The 15,782-nt window shown below is 46.4% G+C and overlaps 1 pseudogene across 1 annotated transcript; it reads right to left on the bottom strand.

Annotated features, from left to right (window-relative positions):
* Window positions 1-1,745: 1,745 nt before the first annotated feature.
* LOC306923923 (kinesin-like protein KIF2A) lies at window positions 1,746-15,782 on the bottom strand (annotated as a pseudogene). The gene is made up of 3 exons: window positions 13,135-15,782; window positions 2,074-2,194; window positions 1,746-1,906 (listed from the first exon to the last, which is right to left on the bottom strand). The product of its transcript is annotated as a kinesin-like protein KIF2A (transcript).

Here is a 15,782-nt window from a genome sequence, read left to right as displayed (position 1 = left end):
ATTTATATTCACCGAGTAGTGTCAAATGACTTAACTTCCTGTTGCGAGGGTTGCCAAGTCCTCTTATTATAAGCGACTTTGAGCTTATTGGTAGTTGCAGCCTTGCAGGTTGCGTTTTTGGGGGGCTTGTTTCTAAAGTTTCCAGTGATTTTCACACATTTCCATGTCAAGGACCCCCAGAATTATGTATTGTCCTAGAACCCTACATCAAAAAATGTATTTTGTGCCAGGGACTGGGACCCCATATCAGATTTGGACAAGATTTGTGTTGTTAATTGCTTGTAGATCGGCTATTTTCGCTTATTTTGGTCTTGTTTTCATATACCGGGCGGGTTGCTTATTTCTCTCGCAGACACTGGCAACGCCGCAACGATAGCCGTTAGCTACATTTAGCTAATATATTGATATCAATCCTGTAGCTAAACAAGTGCATTATCGCACTATATTACATATCGATGCGATCTGCGTTATTATGACCTTAATTTTCATGGCAGGTACATTCCAAAGCAACTAATAATAACCACGTTATGCTGACATAATGTTACAATGTTTACACTAAATTCGTTCGAGTCTTCTTCTGCTATTGGAAATAGGAAGCCATTTCCGTCTTTTTGGCAAATCTAGAACTTCCTGTTTGAGAGCTAGCAAATTTAAGACATCCGGTTGCTTTCAGAATAAAAGCGTTGTTAATTAAATAATTATTACATTACATTATTTGTATTATTATTACATTACAGTTATTGTGAAGACACACATTATGTTTCTGTGTAAAAATAAGTAATGAAATAACGTAAAAAAGTTATCTAAATGGATAAATGCCCAAGTCTATGCACTGGAGTGCCCAAGTCAATTCACTGGAGTGCATGGACTTTATAAAGTGGATGCTGGACAAAAATCCCTTCTATGTATCGACTAGTGTGACATATGCACATGTCCGGGGAGACCTCCTCTACAACACCACACTGTCCGCTAAGCAGCAGAGGTGTAAAAATTAAATTGGCACACCATACAGCGAGGTGAAAGGTAAAAAAATATCCCATTTCCAGACTAAAGTGAACTAAAGTGGACACTGGACAAAAATCCCTGCTATGTATCGACTAGTGTGACATACGCACATGTCCGTGGAGACCTCCTCTACAACACCACACTGTCCGCTAAGCAGCAGAGGTGTAAAAATTAAATTGGCACACCATACAGCGAGGTGAAAGGTAAAACAAATATCCCATTTCCAGACTAAAGTGAACTAAAGTGGACACTGGACAAAAATCCCTGCTATGTATCGACTAGTGTGACATACGCACATGTCCGTGGAGACCTCCTCTACAACTCCACACTGTCCACTAAGCAGCAGAGGTGTAAAACAAAAATTGGCACGCCATACAGCGAGGTGAAAGATACAAAAATATCCCATTTCCAGACTAAAGTGAACTAAAGTGGACACTGGACAAAAATCCCTGCTATGTATCGACTAGTGTGACATACGCACATGTCTGTGGAGACCTCCTCTACAACACCACACCTCTCCACCACGCCTCTCTCTCCCTTGCCTCTCTCTCCCCTGTCTCTCTCCCCCCTGCCTCTCTCTCCCCTGCCTCTCTCTCCCCTGCCTCTCTCTCCCCCTGCCTCTCTCTCCAACCTTCCTCACACTCTCTACAACCTGCACTACTGCAATCACATTCCCCTCGTTCAACACTTCTCCTGAGCCTTGGCAGGCCTGATCAAAATCAACAGCAGCACTTAGCTTTTCAGTGAGGGGTGAAGACTTCTTCTTCCATCTCAGCCTCTGACGCAGTGAAGGGATGGATGCTGGTTCCGCCGGTGTGCAGGTCGAGGCCCGATAGCAGGAAGGGGAGCAGACCACAGCAACGGAACGGACACAGACGATTCTGCCCCTGTGTACAGCATCCTTTAAAAGAAATAAGCAGAACGATTATAACAATTTAGATACTGCATGTACAGTAAATGTAAATTAGATGGAAATCAGCATGATAAATAACTGAGTAATAAAAAGTAAAAACATATTGTACCTTAAAGGCCATCAGTTTCCGTTCAGCTACTGACAGTTCCCGTTGCCTGTCAGCATGACCTGTCGAACCCCGTTTCCTTGCGGGCCTGTGGTGCTGGCGGGGAGGATGTGGAGCTGGTTGTGTCTGCTGGCAGCCTGTACGATGGCGACGAACTGGTAGACTGCGCACTGCTCGGTACGGGGCCACTGGCTCTTTCACATGTAGAACTTTGTACGATGTCTGCCAGATGAGTTCACTCAGGACAACCATGCCATGGTCGTCACTCAAATGGATCCTGTCACTGCACCACAGCCGGCTGAGGGAGTGTAGAGCCCAGGATTACAGATTAGATAATTGACACTGGGTGAAAAAATGTTTACCAAATCGTGTGATAACATTTATAAAGACAAAATAGAGTAGGCCTACCTCTCTGAGTGAGGGAAGTTCCTTTCTGAAGACATGTATCTAATCCCCATTTGAGCAGAGATTCGGTGGTACGCATTTTTTAGATGCTGCTGGTAATCCAAGCTGATGTCCTTCTCGAAATCAGCCCGACGGAGGGGAAAATCCAGAACAAAGACCTATGAAAAAGAAGAAAGACATATAACAGTCTGCATGGGAAGAGACATATATGTATTTGGTGACATGATTTCACTGGTTGTATACCTTTGGCCATTTGTAGACAGCTGTGCGAAGCAGTCTCTGAAACGCTGTGGCGGCCTCTTCAATCGTTTTGCTGGATGTCAAGTTGTTACTGGGTGCAAGAAGACAGACTAAGTCGGGTGGGTAGGGAAGGGCTGAAGAGCAAATCTCTTCTCTGATATGGCTATTGTCGATCAGATTATACTAAGATCCCGGGCAAAAGGTGTCAATACAATCAGAAATTGAAGCATTGTCATGATCTTGTGTATGTGCTAGAAAATTGGAAAAATGAACCAATATTTAATATTTGATCAGAAACAAACATCAGAAAACAGAGAAAATTAGTTATTTTTTTAAGTCAGTTCCGACTGTCAATCAGATTATGCCAAAATAGCAAAGCCATGTCCTGATTTCTCTTGTAGGCTAGAACATTAGAAAAACGAACCAATATTTAATATTTGTTCAGAAACAAACATCAAAAAACAGAAAAAGGTGTTTTTTTTTAATTCAATTCCTACTGTTGATCATGTTGTGCCAAAATACCAAGGTTCGGTCCGAAAATTTAAGCATGGTCCTGATTTCTTTTTTGGGCTAGAATATTAGAAAAGTTAACCAATATTTGATATTTGTTCAGAAACAAACATCAAAAAACAGAAAAAACGTGTTTCTTTAAAGTCAATTCCTTCTGTCAGATAAGATTATACTAAGATCCCCTGACCTCCCCTGACCGCTATAGTCCATGGTCTCGAGTGATTTTCGTCTTTTTTTCAAATTCTCAAAAATGATGAAAAACGGCATGCTATAGTATGCCGGGCTATAAATGATGAAAAACGAGGATTTGAAAAAAAGAAAAAAAAATCACTCCGAGACCATGGGCTATAGTCCATGCATGTTAATATTGCTTTACCACAGTCATTGCAAAATCCCCAAATTGACTCAAATCAACTCCTGTAAAATCATGAGTCAAAAAGTGTGTACAGATAACAGTTAATATAGCATTATCATACTTTATAGGCTATCACTGAAAAGGAGCAGAGTTTTCAATAGCAGCTTACCGTTGCTCAAAACAATAACAGTGTTTTAATAATACGTGACGGAAAAGCGTGACGAAAAAGCGTGACGACAATTCTCAAAAATGATGAAAAACGGCATGCTATAGTATGCCGTCCGAGACCATAATAATAATAATATCTGGGACTTATATAGCGCTTTTCATGACACTCAAATACTCTTTACATGTGTTGGGGCCAGGGGGGGAACAAGAAAAGGACAGCACTGCCAACCTACTGGAACCCCACAAGTCCAACAAAAGAACCTGGGGTGACAGGGCCTTCGCAGTGGCCGCCCCCTCACTGTGGAACTCACTCCCAGCCCACATCAGAGCTGCCCCCACCTTTGACATGTTCAAAAGCACACTCAAAACCCACCTTTTCAGACTGGCTTTCCCTACTTAACACCCCCGCCGTCTTTTTTTCAAATCCTCAAAAATGATGAAAAACGGAATACTATAGTATGCTGTCCGAGGCCATGGGCTATAAATGATGAAAAACGAGGATTTGAAAAAAAGACGAAAATCACTCCGAGACCATGGGCTATAGTCCATGCATGGTCTCGAGTGATTTTCGTCTTTTTTTCAAATCCTCAAAAATGATGAAAAACGGCATGCTATAGTATGCTGTCCGAGGCCATGGGCTATAGTCCATGCATGTTAATATTGCTTTACCACAGTCATTGCAAAATCCCCAAATTGACTCAAATCAACTCCTGTACGATCATGAGTCAAAAAGTGTGTACAGATAACAGTTAATATAGCATTATCATACTTTATAGGCTATCTCTGAAAAGGAGCAGAGTTTTCAATAGCAGCTTACCGTTGCTCAAAACAATAACAGTGTTTTAATAATACGTGACGAAAAAGCGTGACGACAATTCTCAAAAATGATGAAAAACGGCATGCTATAGTATGCCGTCCGAGACCATAATAATAATAATAATATCTGGGACTTATATAGCACTTTTCATGACACTCAAAGACTCTTTACATGTGTTGGGGCCAGGGGGGAACAAGAAAAGGACAGCACTGCCAACCTACTGGAACCCCACAAGTCCAACAAAAGAACCTGGGGTGACAGGGCCTTCGCAGTGGCCGCCCCCTCACTGTGGAACTCACTCCCAGCCCACATCAGAGCTGCCCCCACCTTTGACATGTTCAGCTTGGAAATGCGATTGTGAACAGGTGGGTTTTCAGTGCAGATTTGAAGGTGGGAAGTGAGGGGGCATCTCGGATGTGTTTACAATTTACAATTTACAATTTACAATTTAGGCATTTAGCAGACGCTCTTAATCCAGAGCGACTTACAATAGGCAAGAACAAAAAGCATGGGAATACATCACATATGTAACAAAATGCATTTATCGCGAAACATGCGTAAGCTAAGACCGTGACTAGAACATATCTATATAATGACACTATACATATAAACTATAACTAGAACATATCTATATAATGACACTATACATATAAACTACACATATGTGCTATACTATGCTGTACATATATACTATGAAGTGCTATGACTACATACAATGCACTTATTGTGCTGTCTACATGACATGCTATAAGTCTGTTTCAAATGCTATATAAGTCTAAGAAGTGTTGTCTAAGGGGGTAGGGTAAGTGCTATGGGCCATGATGGAGTCTGAAAAGGTGGGTTTTCAGACTACGGCGGAAGATCGGGAGTGATGCTGCAGTTCTGATTGCAACGGGAAGTGCATTCCACAGTTTTGGGGCCAGAAGGGAGAAGAGTTTGGGACGTGTGGAGCGTTGTCCCGGCGTTTTTAGTGAGGGTACTTCCAGCTTCCCTGCGTTGGCTGATCTGAGTGCGCGGGAGGGTTTGTAGGGTTCAATCATGCTGGCAAGATATGGGGGAGCCATACCTTTGGTTGCTTTAAATGCCAACATCAGAGTTTTGTATTCTGTGCGGGCAGCGACCGGGAGCCAGTGCAGGGAGCGGAGCAGGGGGGAGACATGTGAGAATTTTGGCTGGTTGAAGACCAAGCGAGCTGCGGCATTTTGGATCAGTTGGAGAGGCTTCAGTGCACATGCCGGTAGGCCAGTAAGGAGAGAGTTACAATAGTCAAGTTTTGACAGGACTGTTGTCTGGATTAGGAGCTGGGATGATTCCTGGGTGAGGAACGGTCTAATTCGTCGTATGTTATAGAGTGTGAACCTACAGGATCGAGTGACAGCTGTGATGTGAGTTTTGAACGAGAGCTGACTGTCCAGGACAACACCAAGGTTCCTGGCTGTTGGGACAGACGTTACCAGGGCGTTGTCTACGGAAATAGTTAGCTCCCGCATCGGGCAGGACTTAGCTGGGAAGAAGAGAAGCTCAGTCTTGTCTGGGTTCAGCTTGAGGTGGTTGGAGGACATCCACTGTGAGATGTCAGCCAGGCAAGCAGTGATGCGCTCTTCCACCTGGGTGGCAGAGGGGGGGAAGGATAAACAGTTGTGTGTCATCGGCATAACAGTGATAGGATATATTGTGGGCAGAGATGATAGTGCCAAGGGATTTAGTGTACAGTGAGAAAAGGAGGGGACCAAGTACAGATCCCTGTGGGACCCCAGTTTGGAGGGTTCGGGGGGATGATAACAGACCTTTCCAGGAGACCTGGTAGGTCCGGTCGGTGAGGTAAGAGGAGAACCACTTTAGTGCCGTCCCGCCGATGCCTAGATCCGCTAGGGTGTCTAGGAGCAGCTGGTGGTTCACTGTGTCAAATGCTGCTGATAGGTCTAGGAGAATCAGGACTGCAGAGTGGGAAGCAGCCTGGGCAGCATGTAGTGCTTCTGTGACTGCCAGCAGGGCAGTTTCTGTGGAGTGGGCTTTTTTGAATCCGGACTGGTTGGGATCTAGCAGGTTGTTATGTGAGAGATGGAGAGAGAGCTGGTTGGAGACAACACGTTCAATGCTTTTTGATAGAAATGAAAGGAGTGATACCGGTCTGTAGTTCTTGACATCTGAGGGGTCAAGGGTTGGTTTCTTGAGGAGTGGTGTTACTCTGGCTGACTTGAGGGCAGATGGGACGCAGCCTGAGGTTACTGAGGTGTTGATGATGGAGGTGATGAAGGGGAGCAGATCAGGTGCGATGGTCTGGAAGATTGGAGACGGGACAGGGTCGAGAGGACAGGTGGTAGGTCTAGTGGAAGTCACTAGTTGTAGGACCTCGTCTGGGGAAAGAGGAGAGAAGGAGGACATGCGTGGTGTGTTGGGGTTAGTGTTGGTTGAGTCAGATGCCACTTTATGGGGGAGGGGGGGGAAGGAGCTGCTGATATCGTCAACCTTCTTCTCGAAGTAGTTGACAAAAACATCAGCAGTGAGGGATGAAGGTTGGGTGGGGGGAGGGGGCTTAAGGAGGGAGGAGAAAGTGGAGAAGAGCTTCCTTGGGTTAGAAGTACAGGATTGGATTTTGGTGTGGTAGAAAGAGGTTTTAGCAGTGGTTAGTGAGAGGGAGAAGGCAGAGAGGAGTGAGTGAAAGTGGGATAGGTCATCAGGTAGCTTTGTCTTGCGCCATTTCCTTTCGGCTGCCCTTAGAGGTGTTCGTTCAGATCTGAGAGTTTCAGATAACCAGGGAGCCGGTGGACATGAGCGAGCTGGCCTGGATGAGAGCGGGCAGTGTTGGTCGAATGCAGATGAGATAGCGGAGAAGAAGGATGAGGTTGCAGAGTCAGGTGAGAGAGAGAGGAAGGACTCCAGGGAGGGTAGAGAGGAGAGAATAGAGGATGAGAGGGAGGAGGGGTTTAGGGATTTGAGATTGCGTCGGGTGGTGACGTTAGGAGGGTTAGTGGGTTTAGGCGGGAGGGTGGAGAGAGAGAGGGAGAAGGTTATGAAGTGGTGGTCAGACCTAATTAACGGAGTAACAGAGAGTGTAGAGGGAGAGCAGGCTCTGGAGAACACAAGGTCCAAAACATTACCAGCCTTGTGAGTTGTTTGGGGAGAACGTTCCAGAGGGTAGGGGCGGCCACAGAGAAGGCCCTGTCGCCCCAGTTTTTCGTTTGATCCTTTTAGGGACCTCAAGGAGGCCGGCGTCGCTGGACCTGAGGGAACGAAACCATGGGCTATAAATGATGAAAAACGAGGATTTGAAAAAAAGACGAAAATCACTCCGAGACCATGGGCTATAGTCCATGGTCTCAAGTGATTTTCGTCTTTTTTTCAAATCCTCAAAAATGATGAAAAACGGCATGCTATAGTATGCCGTCCAAGACCATGGGCTATAAATGATGAAAAACGAGGATTTGAAAAAAAAAGACGAAAATCACTCCGAGACCATGGGCTATAGTCCATGGTCTCGAGTGATTTTCGTCTTTTTTTCAACTCCTCAAAAATGATGAAAAACCGCATGCTATAGTATGCTGTCCGAGGCCATGGGCTATATGAAAAACGAGGATTTGAAAAAAAGACGAAAATCACTCCGAGACCATGGGCTATAGTCCATGGTCTCGAGTGATTTTCGTCTTTTTTTCAAATCCTCAAAAATGATGAAAAACGGCATAGTATGCCGTCCAGAGCCATGGGCTGAACTTGACCCCACGACCTGTGGCTCACATATACAGCAGCTTATCACAGAGTGCCACCATGCTCTCTGAGAATCTCCTCAGCTTTCCATCTCTTTCCAGTGTTCTTCTGGATGTATTCTCCAAAACATGCTGCAGAGTGAAAGTAGGAGGAACTCAGCTGGATTTGAACTCACAACCTCTGGCTCACATGGACGTCGTCTTAACAAGGGTGCCACTGAGCTCTCTGTGATTGTAAGTTTTAAGTTGTTCTTCTTGCTGTCACTTTTCAAATGGGGCCTTCGGATCATGTACAGAGCATTTTAATAGTGTTTGCTGTGCATCAAAGGTGTCTTTAGTGTTTTTAAGTGTTATCATGGATGTTAATCAGATAATACAGATGACAGACCATGACAGAACACAGACAGCCTGGTAGCTCAATGTGTTAAGTGGCTGTCCACATGATCCACATGGTGTGGGTTCAAATCCCACTCAGAAACTTTACTTTGAGGAAAGAAGATGATAAAAGCACCCGGCTAAGGTAGTGATTGTGCAGTTGGTAAAGAAAGGACCTTGAAGTCAAAATAATCACTTTCACCTAGAAACTCCAGTCACACATTTTATAATTCAGCTTACTGTGGAGACACATGCTGAAACTTTTTACTTAACCTACATGCCCTCTCGATTAGTCCAGAGTGCATGCGGTTCAACGACAACATTTCTAGAGTGACCATAAGACCGAACCCGGCCTTTATACCCAAGAATGTCCTCGCTCCTTGTGCCCCAGTTGACCTGGTGGCTTTTCATCCGCCCCCTTTCAACTCTGAAGGGGATAGGAGATTGAACAGCCTCTGCCCGGTTCGAGCCTTGAGGCTGTACATAGACAGGACGTCCCCCTCTAGGAGGGGGCACAGTCAACTGTTTGTGGCATGGAATCCCCGTACCATAGGAAGACCTATCACCAAGGTGCGTCTTTCCCAGTGGATAGTGGAGGCTATACGCAGCGCTTACAGTAGTAAGGGTATACAGCCTCCAGAAGTCCTTAGGGCACACTCTACTAGAGGGGTATCGACCTCTTGGGCCCTACTCAGGGGCGTGTCGATACAGGAAGTCTGTACGGCGGCAAGTTGGTCGTCTACCTCGACCTTTGCCAGGTACTACAACCTCGACATGGCTGCGCCTTCAATGGCGCACGCAGTCTTGGCGGCTGCCGCCAGATGAGTCAAGTGGGTTGGACCCCCAGGGGGCCAGACCCTTAGGCCTCACAGTAGGCCAGGATCTCCCGGTCCCCCCTCCCCTGCCATTTTAGCCTTAGGTTAAGTCACAAGCACTTAGACAGTCTTACATGGCCAACCCCAGGAGCATATAAGGCAGTTTCGACTGCCAGCTCCTTTCAGGGGACTAGGGTTCCTTGGGTCTGTGACCCAAGGGATCCTGTCTCTCTTTAGGCAGGGACATGAGCCACCGGGTCGGTGACCTGGTGGACTCTACTTTAAGGGCCACTAGGTCGGTGACTTGGGGGCCCTCTCTTCCTTGGGGATCACGGGGTCAGTGACCCCAGTGGATCCCCAAACTTTCATCCTATCCGGGTGGTCACTACACAGGATGCACGTGACCCCCAGAGAGGGCACCTCTACAGATGGGTCTTTGTCTCGTGTTCATTTGTAGGGAGGTTATGAATCTCCCACAGTGAATTACTGAGCGAATTAAACTTAAAATAACATTAGGTTACTTACAAGGTAACCATGGTTATTTAAGTGAAATGAGCGAAGTAATTCACTAAGATACCCTTGTGCTTGGTCTCAGCAGAAGAAAGTATCATCTACGAATGCTCGCGAGACGTCACCGCGGCACACATACCCCAGGCGAAGCCTGGGCGCGATGACGTCACGAGGCATAAACCCATCTAATATCATTATATGGGAGTTTATAGTAGTTGTTCTGTTGTCTCACGCCTGGAAGGCGTGTTCCCACAGTGAATTACTTCGCTCATTTCACTTAAATAACCATGGTTACCTTGTAAGTACCCTAATGTTTTATGACACATTATGATGGTACACCTGTTGCTTTCAGGGCTGTAGTTCACGTACTGTATGTATCTGGGCTATGGTTGTGAAAGGTGGTGAAAGAGGACGAGTGTGGCTACAAAATTACCGAAACCCATGCGTGTAAAGTGAATATTTTGGCCGTGAGGACGATTTGTTCGGAGAATTTTGGTACAGTCTTCACAGTGGCTTCTCACTCTGACCCGGTCTCTCTCTGGGCGTGCGACACTCTGAGTCGAGATTATTGCTCAGACCACACACACTTTGAACTGCGATAGCGGGCAAACCGTGCAACGTATTCGAATTCCGTCTGAACCACCACAAAGTCGATGGCCTCGTGTGCTGTTTGACGTTTAAATCGTGTTTCTACGTAACAGTATGCCAGAGCAATGTGGCTCCAAAGTAACGTGTCGTTTTCTGTTTTTCCACGTGTTTCCCCATTGACTTTGAATGGGGATTTTTTGCGTCGTTTATTGCGAATTACGTCGGCACGGTAACGCAAATCGGAAAGAAAAGCACAAGCACACCATTCCCGGCCGAGCCGCACATTTTGATGTATATATTGCGAGGCTTTGGTAAACCGTGCGGCCGGCCATAGAGGTCAAAGTTTCGCGTATTGATAATTATTACGATTATTAAGTATGTGTTTCGGATTTCAACCTGTGTTTCTGCCATTGCATGGCAGGCACCCAGAATTAAACCCGGCAAAGCATCCGGGTCATTTTAGATTTTTGCATTGGTATTCAAAAACAGCAGATACGAGCTCGCATGCAACGCTGCACGATCTTGGCACGCTATGAGCATCTATTTCTTGTAGGCTACTTTTTTTTGTGTTATGGCGAAAACTGTATTTTTTTGTAGAATCGGCCTCAGGTCGTAATGGTTTAAAACATGTCATCTGTACCACCTCTGAACATTGAACAATTCTTTCTAAGATTCTTGTAGGAATTGATCCAAAACATGGTTGTCGTAATGACACTACCACTTAACTATACCAGTAAGACGCCCTGTACTGAGGGCGAGGTTGCGTGCACGCATCCGCCTGGGTGACGGCAGATTGCTGGGCGAGCGCTGGCGCTTTGGCATGGGGGTCAGATCAACATATTATGGAATGAATTCTGTACTGCCCAGGCATATATGGACCGTGTCTTGAGTGTACAGGGTTTGATGAGGTCAGATCAATATATAGAATGTCAGAACAGGTCAGCTCCATATGAGATATAAGGGTCAGAGTAGGGGCAGTGTCTTGAGTGTACAGGGTTTGATGAGGTCTGGCCATATATGGAGCGTGTCTTGAGTGTACAGGGTTTAATGAGGCCAGATCAAGATATGAAATGTAAGAACAGGTCAGCTCCATATATAGAGATCTAAGGGTGGCAGTGGGGGCAGTGTCTTGAGTGTACAGGGTTTGATGAGGGCCCAGGTAGGGCCGGGCCTTAATTCTTGGGTCTGTTGAGAACTCTAGTTTTCGCCGGCCGCCAGGGCTAATAACGGGCCCGTCTAGAGTTTGAATGGACAGCTATCAGTCAAAAGGGAGACATCGAAGAGGAAGGACGGGTGGGGAAGGGTCAACATATGGAATGTCAGAACAGGTCAGCTTCATATATGGAGATGGAGGCGTGATGTCACAAGGCATGACCATATATGGAGGCGTGACTGACGGGAAATGCAGGTTGTCATAGTAAACTGCGATCTGCGTTATAGAATCTATAACACTGTCCCTCATTCCGAGGCAAACATTCAGTGAAAACAGACAATCTACTGTAAAACAAGTCGCAAATTCGCCATGCAACGGGGAGCAGAGATTTGCCGTAGAGGGGGAAAAAGGAGGTGAAAATATAGGGCCTGGAGGACAAATAGGTATACAAGATTCAAGTGGTAAATTGAAGTGTAGATAGTAAAACATTTCTCCATGTGAATTTATTTTGAACCAACAACCTTTGCAGTGCATCACCACTGACATCATTATCTGCTGTGCCACTGAGGAATGCTACTAAATATATAAATATCAGTGGGGAAAAGAGGAAGAGTCACACATTCAAGTTCTACATGCAATTTTTCACATAATGTCAGGTAAGGGTTCTGAGCAACAGGATGTATACAGTACAAACAAAAAGCCAACAGTTGTATGAAATATTTAAAGTCACGAGTGAAAATGACTGACTGACTCTAAGAAAGTTGACTTGGCCAAATACGGTCGTAAAGTTATAGGCCTACACTTTAATAATAATAATAATAATAATAATAATAATAAAAGTGCTTTTCAAAACGACGTTACAAAGTGCTTACAAAACAAGATAAAAGCAACAAGATGACACTAAGTACAGTAAATTAAAAATCAAACATTAAAGTAAACATTAGAAACAAATGGCATCAAATAACATCAAGAGACAAGTTAAAACACATGATATAACAGAGGCAGTGCACACGGAAATGGCCTTGGTGTACAAATATGCTTTCAGAAATGATTTAAAATATGTATAAGGTTGATGCCTTTATTGCAAAGACTATTGTAAATCCGGCACCTTCGGATGCAATGCTACTGGACTGTTCTGATTGAGTTGAAATAAAGGTTGAAGTATAGAAGATTTTGAACAGCCCAGGGAATTCTGTGTGCAATTCACACGGGTGTCTCAAGTAATCACCAATGCATCCCAGTAAAGGATAAGCAATTATAAAAGAAGAAAAAACATGGTGGGGGAAAAAAAACCTAAACGTTCTTCATTGAAAATATAAAGCAACTCTAAAAACTCAAAAAATGTCCCCCCTCCCAAATAGTGCAGGGGTTTAATAAAAGTATGACTAATTTGAGCCTGAAGATCTGTTCATATCCACCTTCTCTGTCATCCTCCAACCTGCTAGATGACTAGAGCGCATGGTATTCTACAACCTGTTCCTCCATCGCCACCATCTGAGACACCGTTTCCTGGATGGTAAAAAGCTGAGACACTCCTCGGTCTGCTCACAGAGCAACTTGAGGTCATCTCCCTGTGGCGTTGGCTCCAGCTGGTTCTGGTCGACTGACTGGCAACTGGTTCGATCTTTCTCCAATACCTGGTTGGGGCCTACCACCAGTTCCTTCACTCTGTTAGCATAGCGTAGTGTGTTGAGCGTGTTTTCACATGACGTAATGCCAGGCGATATGGTTGCAATCATGCACGTTCGGCAGTTGTACCCGATGAAGGAGTCTCTGAGGACCTGGGTGAGCTTGCTCGCCCTGAAAGGAGTATGAGACTTGTTGTGTCCCAGAGCCCTGATGCACTCCTTCAGTGCCAGTAGACTCTTGTTAATCTCAGCTCCCTCCAGACGAGTCTGGCGGTCGGTGCTGGGTGTGTCAGCTCCGCTCTCGTTCCCAGCCAGGTCGATTAGCAGGAACTTCCCATGTGTATTACCTCTTCTTCGCAGAATGATCTGGAACATGGCGTGGCTCCTAAAAGAATGGCCGTTGCCCGATGTCTGACCCAGTGTTCTGCAGCCGTTTCCCACTTCTATGAGTTTGAGCACGTCCTCTGTACATCTGACGTCTTTCTCCTGTAGTCCTACCACCCGAACCTGCCCATTACTGTCCTCCAACACCTTCAGCTTTGCTTTAGCATTCAGCAGGTCAAACACTTTCCCATTGTAGATTTCAAAGAAGGTTGCATATACTTGTAGTTCCAACTTCTTATAGTTGGGGTTCTTCAACATAAGGAATACATCCCGAGCCGTTAGAGCGTAGATTCCCTTGGAAAAATCCTGGTCTTGTCCAGAAAACTCTCCACCCATAGTATGTGTTTTTCCACTTCCTGTCTGTCCGTAGGCAAAGCAGGTAGCCATGCCGCTCTCAAAGATGGTCTCCACCAGAGGCCTGGCCGTGAACTTGTACACCATCTCATTGGTCGTGGAGTCGTCAAAGGCGTAGTCGAAGCGGAAGGTCTGGTTCTCTAGGTAGCGGGCCAGGTCCACCTTCTGTTTGGGTTTGTGGACCATCACCACGTCTTTATTGGAAATGGTGATCACATCCACCAGGTCCGTCGTGTTCAGTGGACGCTTCCTCACGCAGACACATATTCTGTGTTCTTCAATCAGGTCGGCAGTGGTCAGAGGTCTGTATTCTAGACCGGCTCTGAAATCCCTGATCATGCTCATAATCTCGCAGTTAGGGATGGCGGTCACCTCCTGGGCCCTCTTCTCTCTCAGCTCCTGCTGCTCTAGCCGGCGTCTTTTTCTCTGTTCCTGGAGTTTCTCCACCTCCTTCACACAGTGGGACTTCCTCTTTGGGCTCCTCTGGAGTTGTGGTGTCTGACTCTGAACCTGTGCAGGCTGTTGGGCAGGGGGAAGGGGTGGTCGTTCAGACTCCCGGGGCAGCCTGGTGCGGGCCAATGCCACTCTTTTATCTCTGGATGGAGACAGCACTAGTGTGTTCTGGTTCTTTACCATTTTATTGATTTTAACAGAAGAAGGAGTGGGATGCGGTGGTGGTGTCTTTGGGCGGGAGAAAATCTCATCTGGGGCCACATGTGGGTTTAGAGCAAATATACTCCCCAAGTCAAACTCTTTCCTTTTTTTGTCTCTGTTCTCAAGCCACTCCACTGCAACACTGTTGTTGTCCTTGTTCAGTGAGGTCACGGTTGCCTGGCGGATTCGCCCATCACTGCACTTTATATCCACATTAGTACTGACAACAATCTTTCCAAAAGGGCAGAGCCCGTCCGCGACAGGATGGGTCCCCCGCATCCAGGCGTGGTTACAGATCTGTTCCAGAGAGGGCCGGTCCGAAGGCCGCAGGGCCAGGCACCACTTGATCAAGTGCTTGCACTCTGGAGAAATCCTCCTCCTGAAGTACAGGCGTCCTCTGAGAATCTCCTCGTCACGTTCGAAAGGGATGTTCCCACACACCATGTCATACAGCTGCACGCCCAGCGACCACACTGCCGCAGAGCGGCCGTGGTATCTATGGAAGCGAATCCACTCGGGCGGGATGTACTCTCGTGTGCCGCTGACATCAGTATAGACGGTGTCTTTGAGAATAGCCCCTGAACCGAAGTCGATCAGCTTGAGCTCCCCCGTACGGAGGTCCAGCAGCAGGTTCTCGTTCTTGATGTCCCTGTGTACTACGCCGCAAGCATAGCAGTGCCGCACCGCCTCCAGAACCTGGCGGAAGAAGCCCCGGGCTGTCGCCTCGTCCAAGGTGCCCTTGTCCGTGATGTAGTCGAACAGATCCTTGGCCATCTCCGGGCGCTCCATGACGATAAGCCAACCGTCTGGACATTTATAGTAGTCCAGAAGGCGGATGACCCCACGGAACGACGCGCTGCTCACTTTCCTCAGGAGCAGGATCTCCAGGGGCACCGTGGAGCCCTTGATGGTGCCCCAGTTGTCAACCTTGGTAATGTGTTTCACAGCGACCGGTGCGCCATCAGCAATCCTGCTGCCCGCATACACCGTGCCGAATCCCCCGCTGTTCAGCACAGAGCCCATCCGGTAGACCTTCTCGAATGGCTCCTTTTCCGCCTCGAGTGACTGGAGCCGGATGTTCTCCGCTGAAGGAGACAT

The sequence above is a fragment of the Electrona antarctica genome (genome assembly GCF_951216825.1).
Source record: "Electrona antarctica genome assembly, chromosome: 5".
NCBI lineage: Eukaryota > Metazoa > Chordata > Actinopteri > Myctophiformes > Myctophidae > Electrona > Electrona antarctica.
The sequence above is the reverse complement of the archived record's forward strand: the minus strand, read 5'-3'. Positions and strand labels throughout refer to the sequence as shown.